At 39.0% G+C, this 18374-nt stretch overlaps 1 long non-coding RNA gene across 2 annotated transcripts in view; it reads left to right on the plus strand.

Moving 5' to 3' along the window:
• LOC125929534 (uncharacterized) overlaps nucleotides 1-18374 on the plus strand; it is a 233457-nt gene that overhangs the window by 196971 nt on the left and 18112 nt on the right. For both annotated transcript variants that reach the window (XR_007459896.1, XR_007459895.1), the window contains one exon: nucleotides 10707-10839. This is a non-coding gene — a long non-coding RNA (uncharacterized LOC125929534). The remainder of the gene's footprint in view (nucleotides 1-10706; nucleotides 10840-18374) is intronic.

Genomic DNA, 18374 nt, shown 5'->3' on the forward strand with positions numbered 1-18374 from the left:
GTTATTTATATGTTTTTTATATATACATATATATACATATATATTTTATTTTATAAATATATATATAAATATATATATATTTTATATATACATATAAAAATTATAGTATCCATATAATTTCTAATAGCTTTTCCAACCTCAAAATTCTACCACTTCATTCGCTAACTATACAGGCCTCATGCTTCATCCTTAAACGTAGATATTTTTCTGTGGTAACCCCAAAAGGTTCATGATTAACTGGGCTTGAGCTTTATACATTTCATTGATGAAACAGCCACAGTCGATTAGGGCAAGGGTAAACACTTGGACCAATCTGGCTCAGTCAGGTTCTCTTGGAATTTGGGATCAGTTGTCTCTCTGGAGCTGGGTGGTACTGAAGCTGTGGAGTTGCAACAACCATTTCCATGCTGTAAGTGGGGAAATTGAAAATACTGATTGGCAAGGAAACAGATAAATAAAGCAGATGCACAGTAAGGATCTCATGTAAGATGAGAAATCACATGATCCAAGGAGAGAAAGAGAAACTGAGAGATGCTGAGGCTCATTACTTTGGTTCCCACTGGCTTATAGATTCTGGACTTTAGTTCCCCAAGCCTGGCTGGCTTGCTGCTTCTGGGTTCAAGGACACACACTGGATACTCCCGGTTAATTACCATTATTGTGCTCAAAGCATTCTGAATAGGTTTCTATAATTTGCCACCCAAAGTATTTTAACTTTAGACCATTCTTTTTAACTAGGGTAACTCTTCTTTCTTTGTATCAAAAACTTACTTTCACTGTCTTCGATTGACCACTTAACAGTGGCAAGTCATTACAGGTACACATTTTCCCCAAAGATATAATGGTTATAATTAAGTGATTCAACAGTACTTTAATGCAGAAGGGCCTGGGCTATCCAAATGTCAGACTAAATTATAAAGTGAGCAGAACTAAAATGCCACAGGATGTAACCATCCATAATTTATGAGTAGTAGGATCAGATCAGTTCATAAAATGAGCTAGAATAATTTTTTCATGGTTTCATATGTTTTTATTAAAAGATATATCTCACTAGCAGTGAAATACTGAAGATTAATAACCATTCAGAAGAGTGAGGCATTCTTACCATATCCCTGGGACCTCATGTTTTTGATTGTGTACCAGGGGAAATGTCATTAGTTGAGGCACTGCTCTATCAGCCTTTGGGAATATGAACCATGAATATTTTAGGTGAGACATTGGTTCTCAGGAGGATCCCATACTGCTGTTTTTGCTGTGGTAGAAATCACATGTGTTTTCCAGGACAGACACCCTCTGAGATGTGAACAGTAAGAGGAATCCTTATAGGCTTCTAGAGCAGAGCCCTGCCTGCCAAGAATAAATCCAAACTGGAGATTGTTTGCCATGGGTCTATGTGACAGAAACATTTGCAATCGTGTCACTGAAAATGTTTGTTTTGCTCGGTCTACATGGCAAATAGGATACAGATCAGTGAGCAAAGAAATGGCTTGCTGAGTAGGCTGGACATCGTTGATGAAATGTTTGCTGGAAGCATGTACCATGAGTCTTACTTCTGTACCCCATCTAGGGGTTGCCACGCTGGCTGACAGCATTTCCAGCCTCAGCATTTATGAGAAATGAGCTGGAGTATTTGTCATCATTAAGGCTCTAGATTGTTTTCTAGGAGTGTTAAACCTTCTGACCGTATTGTAACTCACGGAGTTTGACCCACATCTCTCTTGAAGTTTGGAGAGGACGGCTATCCTTTACTTTTATGGAATAGGTGTGTTCCAAGGAGCTACCAGTAAAGTACATTGTATAAAGTAAATCCCGTTTCCCCATTGATTTACTTTATAAAACTAGAGATGTGTACGTACCATGGAAAGAAATCCACTACATGTTTGGTAAGGAGGTAGCTTAGGTGGCCTCTACTACAGTCTGATGGTGAAGCCCCCCAAATGCTGTCATTCATGACTGCCTGAAGAAGACAGTAGTTCACCATTAGTACCCTAGTTTTCTTCTATGAAATTTCCCTGCACCAAGGCTTCCTCATAACCACTGGACATCTGCTGTGTATTTCATATCCTGTAGGATTTCCATGCAAGCTGGGAATCTCCTTACACTATACTCATGATTTTAATCTCTTTTTTCTCTTTAAAAATTTTGTTAAAATATCATTTAGCCAAGCTGGACCATAACATCATACACAAGTTCAAATCTCCAAAGATGTCATTGTTGTGATACCAGGATGCAAATTGGGAACCCCAGGGTGAGTCTAGGCCTAGAAGATACTATACCATCATTTTAAAGTCAAGGAGCAACACAGGAGAATAGTACCTGAGAGATATAGTTACAGTCGGCTGAATATATTCCCAGATTAGAACTGTACATATGCATAAGATGTGATGAATGAACTGAGGGAAAATGAGTTAGAATTCACTAAAATAACAGCGCCCTTTGCAAAACTACATAAAACATGTTTACTTTTCAGTACATTGTTTTGAGTCTCAGTAAATATGAGTTATTAATTGCCCTGTGATTAGTGAAATCTATCTTTTCTTCATGGTTGATTGGGGAAGGAGAGGGAGCCTGCTGAAGTCAGTGCCTGAAACCTCTGTTTGGTTAGTAGCAGCCAGCACAGCATTCCTTTGCCTATGAGGGAAAGCAAATATTTTGAGAAATGAGGAAAAATAACTTCTGATGTTAACTAGATTCCTCAGAGGTCTAATACCTAGACTTGGTTTGTTTTTCTGAATTTTAATAAGTGGTATTGGGGTTTGTTCAATTTCCCTATTTTCAAGTTTTATTATATGCATCCAGAGAGAATGATAAATTTCTATAGTTACCGGGGCTTAGCATTCCACAAACTTGGTTAAACTCATTACAGTGCACCTAGCTATTCCGCACATGTAGCTCCAGTGTGGGTCATGTCATGTCCTCTATCCCTGTAATGAGTGTAGCACATCCCTCTCGTTATGGTGAAGAAAAGCCTCCACTGCTGTTGTTTTCTGTCCTACTAACAGCCCTGGGACCGAAGTCCATGGCACTAAAGTGGGCTTACTTCTTTGACACCACCATGGCTTACAGATTTATTCAGTACTTGCCATGTGCCAGACACTGTGCCAAAGACTTTGCTTGCATTCTCCCATTCACTTCTCTGTCCAACCTATTGCCATGCCACAAATTGGCAAACCAAAGCTCAATAGGTGAATTCACTTACTCAAGCCCACACAGCTAGTGGTAAGTGGCTGAGCAGGAACCTGAAACCAGATCAGTTCCTGCCAGGGTGCAGACTGGTAATCACTTTTCTCCACCACCTCTTTCTCCGATTGCCATTTAATACCAGGCTACTAGACCATGTCACATCAAAATGGGCATAATGCAGGCTGTCAAAATAAGGCATTCAATCAAGAAGGTTGCTGAAGGAGTTGTGACGGAGTATGGCTCTTACCCTGGTTGAAATTTCTGTGCTTCAAGACAAAAAGAACATGGTAGATTTTTTTTTCCTCAACAAACTTCATGATAAGTCTGTCATGTATCATTGACCTAAGAGAGGACAATAACAACCCAGAAGGGCACTTTCATTTCTAGGATATTCTAAAAATAACCTGTTTGATTAATAGCTATGTCCACAGACAATAGAAGTCCACATTATGGCTGAGGAAAGGGATACAGTTCTCCCCTCACTTCCCAGGTGTTTCTCAAACTGATCCAATTACTTAGATCACCTTATTCTGACTTTTTCATTTAACCTTTATGTATCCCTGGGATTTAATTTATTCAGGGTGAATAACCTCAACTCATGGGATGTTTTTGCCCAAAGCAGGACAGAGATAAACCATTTCTCTCAGAAATAAGCCTTAGTGACCTTTGTACCACAGTTTAGGGTACTTATAAACCATTGAGATGAATGCTCAATCAGAATATGGCAACAAAGGTCATCTTGAGGTCCAATGACCCTCTCTCTATTGTTACATCATTCAGTTATCCAGTTCAGAGAATCAGAAAGCCCTGCAGGTGGTGACCATGTGCCTCTATGAGATTCTTAGATAGTATTATCTCAGGACAGTTAAGTAACTCATCAGTTTGGGGAAGGAGAAAAGAAAAATGAACTAATTGAACTGTTCATTCAAAAAAATTGGCCTAGAGAGCTGCAAGGAGTTTTTTCCTTAGAAAAAAAAACAACTCTATTCCCAATATTGAGACAAGAACTCATCTATCTGAGACATAATAACAGTCTTTCTTAGAGGATTATGGACAGAGAGTACTTACCCAGAGTGTTTTGATTATATTTTCCAAGCATAACAGTTTATAAAAGTATGAATAGAAAATTTCAAGTATAGTGTTGTAGATAGTAATAAAGTAATAATGATAATAATGATAATAATAATAATAGCCACAGATTCCTCTTATCCTTGCATACATGCATTTTTGCCATGTGAATTGGCTGCTGTTCCTGTCAAGAGTTGGAGTCACTTTTTCTACCCTTCGGCTTTCTTTGACCAGTAGAATGGGGCAGAAGTGATGACATTGTGGGCTTCAGGGGATATTGCAGTTAATCTTCTCAAGCTTTTGCTGTCCTAAGATGTCCATGTGAGAAAGCTTGGGCTAACCTCCTCAAGGATGAGAGACAACACGGAGTAGAGACATCACAGCTTTGGCTCCGTAAACCAACCAACCTGTTCACAGCTGACCCACCAGTTGCCTGCAGAATCACCCAGTTGACCCACAGACTTGTGACCAATCATAAAATTATTGTAAGCCTTTAATTTGGGAATGCTTTTATGCAGGTTACATATACTGAGTGTCATTCTAATACACACATACTTTAAAATGTAAATATATCTCTGGATGGTAGAATTATAGGTGACTTTAATTATCTTTTTTATACTTTTATTTTTTAAATGTATTAATTTATTTGTTTATCATAGCTTTATTCTCAATATTATCACAATTTCATGTTTATTTTCTCATTATGCTTTTTTTTTGTAATAGCAAACAGTTTTACCAACTTGGATTATATTATTTATTGTTCTTTTTTGAAAACATTTTTAAGTTTTTTAAATTTACATCCAAGTTAGCATATAGTGCAACAATGATTTCAGGAGTAGATTCGTTAATGCCCCTTACCATTTAGCACATCCCCCCCACACACAACCCCTTCAGTAACCCTCTGTTCTCTATATTTAAGAGTCTCTTATGTTTGTCCCCTCCCTGTTTTTATATTATTTTTGCTTCCCTTCCCTTGGGTTCATCTGTTCTGTGTTTTAAAGTCCTCTAATGAGTGAAGTCATATGATATTTGTCTTTCTCTGACTGACTAATTTCACTTAGCATAATACCCTCTAATTCCATCTACCTAGTTGCAAATGACAAGATTTCATTCTTTTTGATTACCGAGTAATACTCCATTGTATATATATGTCACATCTTTATCCTTTCATCCATCAGTGGACATTTGGGCTCTTTCCATATTTTAGCTATTGTTGATAGTGCTGCTATAAACATTGGGGTGCATATGCCCCTTCGAAACAGCATACTTGTATCCCTTGGATAAATACCTAGTAGTGCAATTGCTGGGTCATAGGGTAGTTCTATTTTTAATTTTTTGAGGAACCTCCATATTGTTTTCCAGAGTGGCTGCACCAGTTTGCATTCCCACCAGCAGTGCAAAAGAGATCCTCTTTCTCCGCATCCTCGCCAACATCTGTTGTTGCCTGAGTTGTTAATGTTAGCCATTCTGACAGGTGTGAGGTGGTATCTTATTGTGGTTTTGATTTGTATTTCCCTGATAATGAGTGATGTTGAACATTTTTTCATGTGCCTGTTGGCCATCTGGATGTCTTCTTTGGAGAAGTGTCTATTCATGTCTTTTGCCCATTTCTTCACTGGATTATTTGTTTTTTTGGGTGTTGGGTTTGTTAAGTTCTTAACAGATTTTGGATGTTAACCCTTTATCTGTTATGTCGTTTGCAAACATCTCCCATTCTGTCGGTTGCTTTTTAGTTTTGCTGATTGTTTCCTTCGCTGTGCAGAAGCTTTTTATTTTGATGAGGCCCCAGTAGTTCATTTTTGCTTTTCTTTCCCTTGCCTCTGGAGACGTATTTAGTAAGAAATTGCTGCAGCCAAGGTCAAAGAGGTTTTTGCCTGCTTTCTCCTCAAGGATTTTGATGGCTTTCCTGTCTTACATTGAGGTCTTTCATCCATTTTGAGTTTATTTTTGTGTATGGTGTAAGAAAGTAGTCCAGGTTCATTTTCCTGAATGTTGCTGTCCAGTTTTCCCAGCACCAGTTGCTGAAGAGACTGTCTTTAATCCATTGTATATTCTTTCCTGCTTTGTCAAAGATTAGTTGGCCATACGTTTGTGGGTCCATTTCTGGGTTCTTTTTTATGTTCCATTGATGAGTATTTCTTTTTGTGCCAGTACCATACTGTCTTGATAATTACAGCTTTTTAATACAGCTTGAAGTCCAGGATTGTAATGCCTCCTGCTTTGGTTTTCTTTTTCAAGATTGCTTTGGCTATTCGGGGTCTTTTCTGGTTCCATACAAATTTTAAGATAGATTGTTCTAACTTTGTGAAGAATGCGGTGTTATTTTGATAGGTATTGCATTGAATATGTAGATTGCTTTAGGTAGTATTGACATTTTAAAAATACTTGTTCTTTCTATTCAGGAGCATGGAATATTTTTCCATTTTTTTTGTGTCTTCTTCAATTTCTTTCATAAGCTTTCTGTAGTTTTCAGTGTATAGATTTTTTTCACCTCTTTGGTTAGATTTATTCCTAGGTATTTTATGGTTTTTGGTACAATTGTAAGTGGGATTGAGTCTTTGATTTCCCTTTCTGTTTCTTCATTGTTGGTGTATAGGAATGCAGCAGATTTTTTTGCGATGATTTTATATCCTGAGACTTTGCCGAATTCATGAATCAGTTCTAGCAGGTTTTTTGGTGGAATCTTTTGGGTTTCCCATATAGAGTATCATGTCATCTGAGAAGAATGAAAGTTTGACCTCCTCCTGTGTGATTTGCATGCCTTTTGTTTCTTTGTGTTGTCTGATTGCTGAAGCTAAAACTTCCAATACTATGTTGGATAATAATGGTGAGAGTGGACATCCCTGTCTTGTTCCTGACCTTAGGGGGAAAGCTCTCAGTTTCCCCATTGAGGATGATATTAGTGTTGAGTCTTTCGTATATGGCTTTTATGATCTCGAGGTATGATCCTTCTATCCCTACTTTCTTGAGTTTTTTTTTTTTTTATCAAGAAAGGATGTTGTATTTTGTCAAATGTTTTCTCTGCATCTATTGAGAGGATCATGTGGTTCTTGTCCTTTCTTTTATTGTTTGTGATGAATCACATTGATTGTTTTGTGGATATTGAACTAGCCCTGCATCCCAGGTATAAATCCCACTTGGTTGTAGTGAATAATTTTTTTAATGTATTGTTGGATCTGGTTGGCTAATATCTTGTCGAGGATTTTTGCATCCATGTCTTGCATCAGGGAAATTGGTCTATAGTTCTCCTTTTTAGTGGGGTCTTTGGTTTTGGAATCAAGGTAATGCTGGGTTCATAGAAACGATTTGGAAGTTTTCCTTCCATTTCTATTTTTTGGAACAGCTTCAAGAGAATAGGTGTTAACTCTTCCATAAATGTTTGTTAGAATTCCCCTGGAAAGCCATCTAGCCCCGGACTCTTGTTTTTTGGGGATATTTTTGATTACTAATTTTATTTCTTTACTGATTATGGGTCTGATCAAATTTTCTATTTCTTCCTGTTTCAGTTTTAGTAGTATATATGTTTCTAGGAATTTTCCATTTCTTCCAGATTGCCCATTTATTGGTGTATAATTGCTCATAATATGCTCTTACTATTTTTTTTTATTTCTGCTGTGTTGGTGGTGATCTCTCCTGTTCCATTCTTGATTTTTTTTATTTAGGTCCTTTCCTTTTTCTTTTTGATCAAACTGGCTAGTGGTTTGCCAATTTTGTTAATTCTTTCGAAGAACCAGCTTCTGGTTTCATTGATCTGGTCTACTGTGGTTTTTTTTGGTTTCAATAGCATTGATTTCTATTCTTTATTATTTCCTGTCTTCTGCTGGTTCTCTGTTCTTTTCCCAGCTCTTTAAGGCGTAAGTTTACGTTGTGTATCTGAGATCTTTCCTCCTTCTTTAGGAAGGCATGGATTGCTATATACTTTCCTCTTATGACCACCTTTGCTGCATCCCAGAGGTTTGGGGTTGTGGTGTTATTATTTTCATTGGCTTCCGTGTACTTTTTAATTTCCTCTAACTTCTTGGTTAGTCCATTCATTCTTTAATAGGATGTTCTTTAGTCTTCAAGTATTTGTTACCTTTCCAAATTTTTTCTTGTGGGTGATTTCAAGTTTCATAGCATTGTGGTCTGAAAATATGCAAGCATGATCTCAATATTTTTGTACTTGTTGAAGACTGATTTGTGTCCCAGTATGCGATCAATTCTGGAGAATGTTCCATGTGCACTGGAGAAGAATGTATATTCTGCTGCTTTAGGATGAAAGGTTCTGAATATATCTGTTAAGTCCATCTGGTCCAGTGTGTCATGCAAAACCATTGTTTCCTTGTTTATTTTCTGATTAGAAGATCTGTCTATTGTTGTAAGTGGGGTGTTGAAGTCCCCTACTATTATGGTATTATTATCAACTGGTTTCTTCACTTGATCTTAGCCAAAAGGCCGAGAAGCGATCAACTGGTTTCTTTATGTTTGTGATTAATTGATATGTATATTTGGGTGCTTTCACATTTGGAGCATAAATGTTTATAATTGTTAGGTCTTCTTGGTGGGCAGACCCTTTAATTATGATAAAATGCCCTTATTCATCTCTTGTTGCAGTCTTTATTTTAAAGTATAGATTGTCTGATATAAGTGTGGCTACTCTGGCTTTCTTTTGTCGACCATTAGCATGATAGATGGTTCTCCATCCCCTTAGTTTCAATCTGAAGGTGTGTTTAAGACTAAAATGGGTCTCTTGTAAAGAGCATATAGATGGATCTTTTTTTCTTATCCATTCTGTTATCCTATGTCTTTTGATTGGAGCATTTAGTCCATTGACGTTTAGAGTAAGTACTGAAAGATATTAATTTATTGCCATTATGTTTCTTATGGAGTTGGAGTGTCTGGTGGTGTTCTTTGGTCCTTTCTAGTCTTTGTTGCTTTTGGTCTTTTTTTTTTTTTTTTCATCTTTTCTCCACTTAGAGAGTCCCCCTTATAATTTTTTGCAGGGCTGTTTTTTTTTTTTTTTTTTTTTTTAAAAAAAAAATTAACGTTTTTTATTTATTTTTGGGACAGAGAGAGACAGAGCATGAACGGGGGAGGGGCAGAGAGAGAGGGAGACACAGAATCGGAAACAGGCTCCAGGCTCCGAGCCATCAGCCCAGAGCCTGACGCGGGGCTCGAACTCACGGACCGCGAGATCGTGACCTGGCTGAAGTCGGACGCTTAACCGACTGCGCCACCCAGGCGCCCCTTGCAGGGCTTGTTTAATGGTCACAAACTCCTTTAGTTTTTTTATCTGGGAAGCTTTTTATCTCTCCTTCTATTTTGAATGACAGCCTGCTGGATAAAGAGTCCTTGGCTGCATATTTTTCTGATTCAGCACATTGAATATATCCTGCCACTCTTTTCTGGCCTGCCAAGTTTCTGTGGATAGGTCTGCTGCAAACCTGATCTGTCTTCCCTTGTAGGTTTAGGACTTTTTTTCCCCCCTTACTGCTTTCATGGTTCTTTCCTTGCCTGAGTATTTTGTGACTTTGACTCGGTGTCAATTTGACTATGGTGTGCCTTGGTGATGTTCGGTTTTTGTTGAATCTAATGGGAGTCCTCTGTGCTTCCTGGAGTGTGATGTCTGTGTCTTTCCCCAGGTTAGGAAAGTTTTCTACTCTGATTTGCTCACATAACCCTTCTACCCCTTTTTCTCTCTCTTCATCTTCTGGGACTTCTATGATTCTGATGTTGTTCCTTTTTAATGAGTTACTGATTTCTCTAATTCTCAAATCGTGCTCTTTTGCTTTAGTGTCCTTTTTTCCTGCTTCCTTATTCTCCATAGTTTTTCCTCCCCTATCACTGATTCACTGCTCTGCCTCATCCATCGTTGTTCTGGTGGCACCATTTGAGATTGCAGCTCTGTTATAGCATTTTTTATTTCATCCCAACTAGCTTTTACTTCTTTTATCTCCACAGAAAGGGATTCTAATCTATTTTCGACCCCAGCTAGTATTCTTATTATCCCGATTCTAAATTCTGGTTCATACATCTTTCTTGTATCTATGCTGGTTAAGTCCCTGGCCGTCATTTCTTCCTGCTCTTTGTTTTGGGGTGAATTCCTTTGTTTCATCATTTTGAAGGAAGAAAAGGAATTAATGAGGTAAAAAAATTAAAATAAAAAAATTAAAATTAAAAATTAAAAACAACACACACACACACAAATCAAATAATGATGCTAGATCCTAGGCATGTTTTGGTCTGGGTGTTGAAAGGGGCTTATAGATTAAAGAAATAAAAGGAAAAAGAAAAAAAAAGAAAATGCTTGAAAATTTGAAAAATGAATACAATGAGATAGAGTAAAATGAAACAATGGAAGTAAAATAGAGTTTAAAAAATTTACAGAAAAGTAAAAAATGTAGTAGAACAATTAAAGAAAAATATTTTTAACAAAAATTGAAAATAAAAATAAATTTTTTCTTTTTGTATTCAAGAAAAAGAAAAGAAACGTAAAAGAAAAAAAATTGAATAGATGGACCAGCGAAGAGACTGAAACACGATTGAAATTACATCTTTTTCTCCTAGAAGTCAAAGTATGAAGCACTTTATAGTACATAAACTAAGTAGGTGAGAGACTTGTGGTGTTCCTCAAGAGTGAGGTTGGTCCAGTGGGCGGGTCTTAGTGTAATGGCTTCATTCCCCACTAGATGGTGCTGCTTAGCTTACTGGGGTGGATTGTTGTGGTGCTTGTAAGTTTGTTTGCATATATGCGGGAGGGGTGAAAATGGCATCACCCAGCTACCCAGTATATAGCATCGGAACTCTGTTCTCCCCGAGCAGCAATCGTGCACCCATCCTTAGTCTCTGGCTTCCATCCACTCCCTGCTTTTACACTGCCCATGACCAAGCCATCAGGTTGTCAGGCAGCACCTTCCTGACTGAGTTTTATCTCAGATGTGGCTGTTTTTCCCAACCCCTTACTTCTGAGGGACCACGGCTTTGACCTGTTCTGCCCCTCTGTAGGACGGTCTCACTGAGCAATGGCCAGTGCTGGCTGCACCCAAGAACATTCGCAGGACCATGCTGTTGCTGATGCCCAGAGACTGTGGCTGGGTGCCAGTACGCCCCAGAAAAAGTTTGCACGATCCTATAGCAGCAGTGTTTTAAGGATTATGCAAAATCACAACACACATCTGGCACTAGGCTTCACCCTTAACGGCCTTGTTCTAGCACCAGTGAATGTAGTTGTTCCCCAGGGTCCACTGGGGCCTTTGCCTGTGGGGCTGCTGCACAGCCTCTACCAAATGTCCTCCCAGCAGGGGAGCTGCCTCTCCTCGTGTGGCCCAAGGACCCCTGGAGTTCACTCTGCTCCTGGGGATTCACCCTTCTCACCAGAACACCACAAGGTATTGAGCTGCAGAGTTTCAGACTCTGTGCTCCCCCTGTTTATAAAGTCTTAATGGAATTTAGACTCTATTCTTTCACCTTTCTCCCTTTTTCGTTCAGTCCTTGCAGATGTTTCCACTTTTCCACTTTATCTCATACTGCTTTTGGGGGGGTGCTTTTCCCACACTCTCCACCTGTCTCTGTCCTCTCTCTGCAAGCAAAAACAGCTCCCTGTCCTCTGCGGCTTCTCTCTCCCCCATTTCACCTCTCCGTGCCACATACCTGTTGAGTTCTGTGGTTCAGGTTTTACAGATTGTTGTGTTCATCCTCAAATCAATTTTCTAGGTGTGAAGGATGGTTTAGTGTTGATCTGGCTGTATTTAATGGATGCAAAACATAAGAAAAACTTCCATGCTGTTCTGCCATCTTGGCTCCTCTCTTATTTTTTTAAATTTAAATTCAAGTTAGTTAAAATACAGTGTAGTCTTGGCTTTAGGAGTAGAACCCAGTGATTCATCTCTTACATATGACACCCAGTGCTCATTCCAAAAAGTGCCCTCCTTAATCACCATTTACATCTCCCCAGCTACCTCCCCTCCAGCAACCCTCAGTTTTTTCTCTGTATTTAAGAGTCTCTTATGGTTCGCCCCACCTCTGTTTTTATCTTCTCTTCCTTCCCTTCCCCTATGTTATCTGTTGTTTCTCAAATTCCACATATGAGTGAAATCATATATTTGTCTTTCTCTGACTTATTTAGCTTAGCATAATACCCTCTAGTTCCATACTTGTTGTTACAAATGGCAAGAGTTCATTCTTTTCATGGCCAAGTAGTGTTCCGTGTGTGTGTGTGTGTGTGTGTGTGTGTGTGTGCGTGTGTGTATTACATCTTCTTTATACATTCATCAGTTAATGGACATTTTCCAATAAACTTGCATTACTCTAATGATAAGATTAATAATGAATGATATTGAACATACTGCTGATTTTAATAAAATGACCATTGCAAACAACTAGTGATTGAGCAACTCAGTCACTTCCCTTAGGGAGTCCTTAGAACAGTACGTTCCAATTACCCATTGCTGTCTAACAACTCCAACCCCTCCAAAAAGAACCCTTAGTGATAGAAAACAGCCATCATTTTGTTATGCTCACAGTTTTGTGGATTATAAACTTGGGATAGGCATAGTGAGGGTTGCTTATCTGCATCCTGATGACTGGAGTCTCAGCTGGGCTACTCAAAAGGCAAGAAATGGTTGAGACAGCCCCACTGGAGTTATATGCCCAGGGTTCTAGCTATAGGCTGAGTTCCTTGCCTTTTCTACATGTTGTGTCTGGTGGAGTTGGAATGTTCAAGAGAGCTCCTTCAGTCCCATATTTGGTATTTGGTCAGCCATCTCTCTCTCTCTCTCTCTCTCTCTTTCTCTCTCTCTCTCTCTCTCTCTCCCCCTCTCCCTATCTCCCTCTCTCTTTTCAAGGCTTTTCCATATGTCAAGCTTGAAGAGCAAGGCAGTCTCAGAATAGTCAGATTTCTTATTTGATGGCTGACTTCACTCAGAGTAAACATTCTAAGAGGTACAAGCTGCAAGCCTTCTTATGACCTAATCTTGGAAGACTCAGAATGTCCGTTATGTTGCATTTAATTATTTGAGCAAGCCACTGAAGCCAGCTGAGATTCTAAGGGAAGAGGATTACTACTCAAAAAATTTGTGGCAATCTTTAATCTATCACATTTCATTCTCTGGACATGAATTATTTACAGTCCTCCCACATGCAAAATACACTCACTCTTTCCCAAAATGCCCAGCCAAATTATATCATATTGCAATATTGGGTGTCAAGGATTGCTTCACTGGAATCAGATTTGGGTTTGTGAGTCTCCTTGTGTGTGAATCATTGAGTATAGTTCCTTGAGTACAAATTATTATTGATATGAAAACTTGTGAACTACAGAAAAAAACTATTTATTCCCTCCCCTACACAATATGCAATGGTGAGGAAGGCACAGTATAACCGGAGTATAAACACTTCCATCCCCCAAGGAGGGGGGCTTTGGAGAACATATAGCAATCAGTTGTGCAGAGAAAACCAGCCAGGTACATGTCATCAGTTCTTTTTCCTGGGACAGGAAATGTTATGGAATGAATGTGTTTGTCCTTCAAAATTCGTATGTTAAAATGCTAACCCCCAATGGGATGGTATTGGGAGGTGAGGCCTTTGGGAGATAATTAGGTCATGAGAGTGGAACCCTCAGGAATGGGATTAGTTCCTTTATAAAAGACACCTTAGACAGCTCTCTCATCCATTCTGCCATGTGAAGACACAGCAAGAGGTCTGCTACCAGGGAGAGAGCTCCCACTCTACAATGCTGGCACCCTGATCTCAGACTTCTAACCTCCAGAACTATGAGAAATACATTTATGTTTATGTGCCACTCAGTCTATGATATGTTGTTATAGCAGCCTGAGATAACTAAGATAAGAAATATTCCTTGATTGAGGTTTAGTGTTGCTTCCTGGGAATAACTCCTATTCTAGAAATTGTTTCCATTTTATAAGCAAAGTGGAAAGAATCAAGCTTTTTTGGGTTTGAATTCTGACTTTATATTTACTAGCTATGTGACTATATAATTTATTTTATCTCTCTGAACCTCAAGTTCATTATCTATAAAAAGCATATAGTAATACCAACTTACAATATCATTATGGAGATTACATGAACTAATCTGTGTACTTAGCCTGGTACCTGGCACCAAACAACTGCCAATTTTCATCTTTTTGTGATGTTAGTTTAGACAGTGGCAAAATTGTCACAGGCCTTGAGAAGACCACAGGAACTCCCCCATACAGAGGCCATTATAGAGGAATCTCCTATAGAATTATAGAGCAGTGACTTGGAGCATGTCCCACAGAATTGTTGAATAGTGGACTTCTATTGAAGAAAGGAAGTTTGAAAGAATCTAGTTAGCTCAGTTAGAATAATAATAGCAATAATAATAATAATAATAATAATAATGAAGCTTTCAGAAATTATCATGTTTTTTGAGGTCACTTACTGAATGCTATTCTTTAGCCTCAAGTGGCATTGTTTGTTTCATGTTCTATAATATTCAGTATGGCTTTATTCTTCCATCTCCTATAACGAAGCTACTGTGAACAGAATTTCAAGTGTAGAGAGTGGCACCAACATTTGACCTAACCTGGCTAACATGTTTGACCCTGCCATATGGTTCAGAGTTGAGCAGTTGTTCAGAAGTTTTCATAGTCCAAAGTAGTTGGCTGAGATCAATGATAGCAGGATGTTATGTTTAATATCAGCAACTGAGTGGAGGAGAGGAGGCACACCAGATTAGTGTGGCTCCACAGTTTTGTAATACAGTCCTCCATGAAAAGACAATGAGATGTGACCTCAAGCACAATGTTTGGATCAGTATACCAGGAGATTTAAGGAAATTCCATTGCACATAAATATAAATACTCATGGATAACAAATGAAAACGAAAAACTGAAAAATGTATTCCAAGTTTAATGATGACTAGTTTTACTATAAGCATACCATCCCCCTCACCTTTTTTTTCTTCTGGAACTGTACCCAGAGAGACAAATAGGTAGTCAGCAAGTGCAGCAGGCAACATCAGTGCTCCACCCATATGCCTTCAATTTATTTACTACATCACTTCCCATCTCCTTGCCATATTCATGCACTCTGGTTCCCCCTGTGCTTTCACTTCTAATATCCAGCACCGGGATCTCTCTTTGGAGGACCTTCCTACAGGCCACTGCCTATTTTTCTAGAATGTTCCAAGAGCTAATGTATTTGGGAATTTACATCCCCTCACTGATGGCTGAGTTGTGCAGGAATGCAGTACTCTAAGAATAACTCTGAGGAGCAATCTCTACTATCTCTAGAAATCTCTGCATGGTTAGGCCACTTTCCGTGGGAGTTTCCTTGATACCTGACCTTTGGTTGACCTCCTCCTTCTCTTCACAATCCCACTCCCCCATTGACCCTCCAGTTTCTCCAGGGAATACTTTCTATTAAATCATTTTCACATAAATCTTCATGTCAGGGTCTGCTTCTAGGAAACGTACCCTTCAAATAGGATAGGAGATGTCAAAATTATCTTTGAAAATTAATTATATTTCCCATAGGTATTAGATGCATGGCTTATGTATAAAATCCTAAAAAGTGATTTTGCACATTAAACTTTGGGAACCACTAAAGTATATTAAGCAAGGAATAAAGTAAGATTCTACATAGAGATTTCTGGGTCCTTAAGATAGTTTGCAAACTTCAGACAGTAAATGTAGATACATGGAGAATTCTAAAGCAGAATATATTCTGCCTCACTATATAGTTTATTTCATTATGTTTAAACATTAAGCCTTTATGCCTTGAATACGTATTAATAGTTTTGTTTATTGTTATTGGTTGGAGGGTTGAATAAGATTATATGTGGAGATCAGGTTCTAAAGTCAGCAGGAAACTTAAATGCATGTACAACAATGAAGTTAACCTGTGTCTTTTAAAATTCATTTATTAAAAGCATATGTATTGGCCAAATTCTATGTATCATATATTATTTGTGTTATTCTAAACACTGGGAATATGGCAGTAAACAAAACAAATTTATGCCTTCATGAAGCTTACATTCTAGTAGGAGGAGAGAAAACAAACAAGTTATTATATAATATATAATATGTCAGATGGAGAGACACACTATGGAGAAAAATAAACCAGGGTTAGTTGGCTAGGGAGTGGCAGGGTGGGGGTATTGCTTTATTTGGGTAGTCAGGGGAGCCTCACTGATAAGGCAATATTTGAACAGAGACCTAAAGGAAGTAAGGAGGTCACCATGCTGCTATCTGGTAAAAAATCATTCTAGGTAGAGGGAGCAGTGTGGTGGACATAGGTCCCCTGCTGGGGAATGTAGTTAAATACAGTCTTGCCACCACCCTCTGAACCCACCACCACATTCACATGGAGGCCATACTTCCCCAAGTCTCTCCCCTAGCTAGTAACTGAGCAGAATGGGGTTCTAATTCAGGACTATTCCACCTCCCACAGGCAACGGTGGCTCATAGACACCCCACTGGCCTGCCAGAACCCCCATTAGGACTGCACTGCAGTGTGAAACCTACCTATGCAATCCTCTTTCCTTACGCTCCCCATTATAGGTGTCAGATCGGCACTGTGGTCAAAGGCCCTTTCCATCTTCTCCCCACCCATTCCCTTATCTTTTCCCCACATTTCCCCTCAATACATTTCTTGCATTGCTAATTTCATCTTGGCATCTGCTTCTTGGAGGGCTCAAACTAACACAAACAGAAAATGCAAAGGACTGAGGCAGGAGCATGCTGATATGATCGAGAAACATGAAAATTAGCATGTCAGGAACAGAATTAGAGAGGAGGAGAGTGATGGGGAATATGGACAGACACAGAGCAAGAGACCAAATCGTGAGGGTCTGGCAGGCACCATAAGGACCTAGAGTTTTATTCTTTGTAATACAGGGACACCTTTGGAAGATTCTGAGCAGTGGAGAATGTGAGCTAACATTCTATCATTTATCTGTCTATCTATCTATCTATCTATCTATCTATCATCTATCTATCTTAAAGTTTATTTATTTTGAGAGAGAGTATGAGCAGGGGCAGAGAAGAGAGAGAGGTTGAGAGAGAACACCAAACACAGGCTCCTTGCTATCAGCAAAAGAATCCAACATGGGGCTCAATATCATGACCATGAGATCATGACTTGAGCTGAAATCAAGAGTCAGATGCTTAACAGACTGAGGCACCCAGGAGGCCCGATCTATCATTTCAAAAGGACCCTTGTCACTGCTGCTTTGAGAGCAGATGATTGGAGGAAAGGGCAGAAGCAGGGAGACCAGCTTGGGGGCCACTGAAGAATCCAGATGAGAGATGGTGTTTGAAGGAGGTGGGTAGTGGGGGAAGTAGGGAGCAAGTGGATGAATTCTAAATGCATTTGAAGACAGAGCCAGCAGGACTTGCTGATGGTTGAGCCTGAGGTATGACAGAAAGAAAAGCCAAAGATAATACTGAGATTTTTGGCCTGTGCAAATGGATTTAGCATTTACTGAGACAGGGAAGACTGGATATTATGAAATATCATTATAGATTTTCTAGTTTAAATAGGTTTCTCCTGCCTGTGTGCTGCCAATGATGCTTCATTGATGTTTCTACTTCATTACAAATCATATTCCTTATATCATGGTTGCAGCTGCTACTATTGCTACCTATCAATTAATGCGTACTTGGTGCCTGCTACACAAACCATTATAGATAAAATCTTTATATATTTCTTTATATATATATTTCCCACATCTCTCATTTAAACCTTACAACAACCTCATGAGATTAGCTCCAGGTTGGTTTTCTGCTTTGCTTTGTTTTGGCCTAGGTTTATGTAGAGAGTTAGTGCCAGGCTCAGAACTGAATCCAGGATGGTGTGATTCTAATGCTGTGCTCTTCATTATTCCATGTGCTTCCTTTTGACCCATGTGGCTCTTTGGTAGCTGTTTTGTGCTCACCACTGTCTCCATACCAATCCATATGCTTCCTAACAAGTTGGTATTGAAATCAGCTTTGTATATGCTACTTCAACTACTAAGTTTCCCTGCGTAGACTAGGTTTGATAATTCTTGGTGGCATTTTGTGACTTGTATGTCTCTGACCATTGGCTTGATAATATCCAGTGGCTTCTGTGGTTGTCCCTTACCTGCCTGACACTACATGGTCCCATTCAAAACTTCTGCC

This window comes from Panthera uncia, chromosome A2, assembly GCF_023721935.1.
Source record: "Panthera uncia isolate 11264 chromosome A2, Puncia_PCG_1.0, whole genome shotgun sequence".
Lineage (NCBI taxonomy): Eukaryota > Metazoa > Chordata > Mammalia > Carnivora > Felidae > Panthera > Panthera uncia.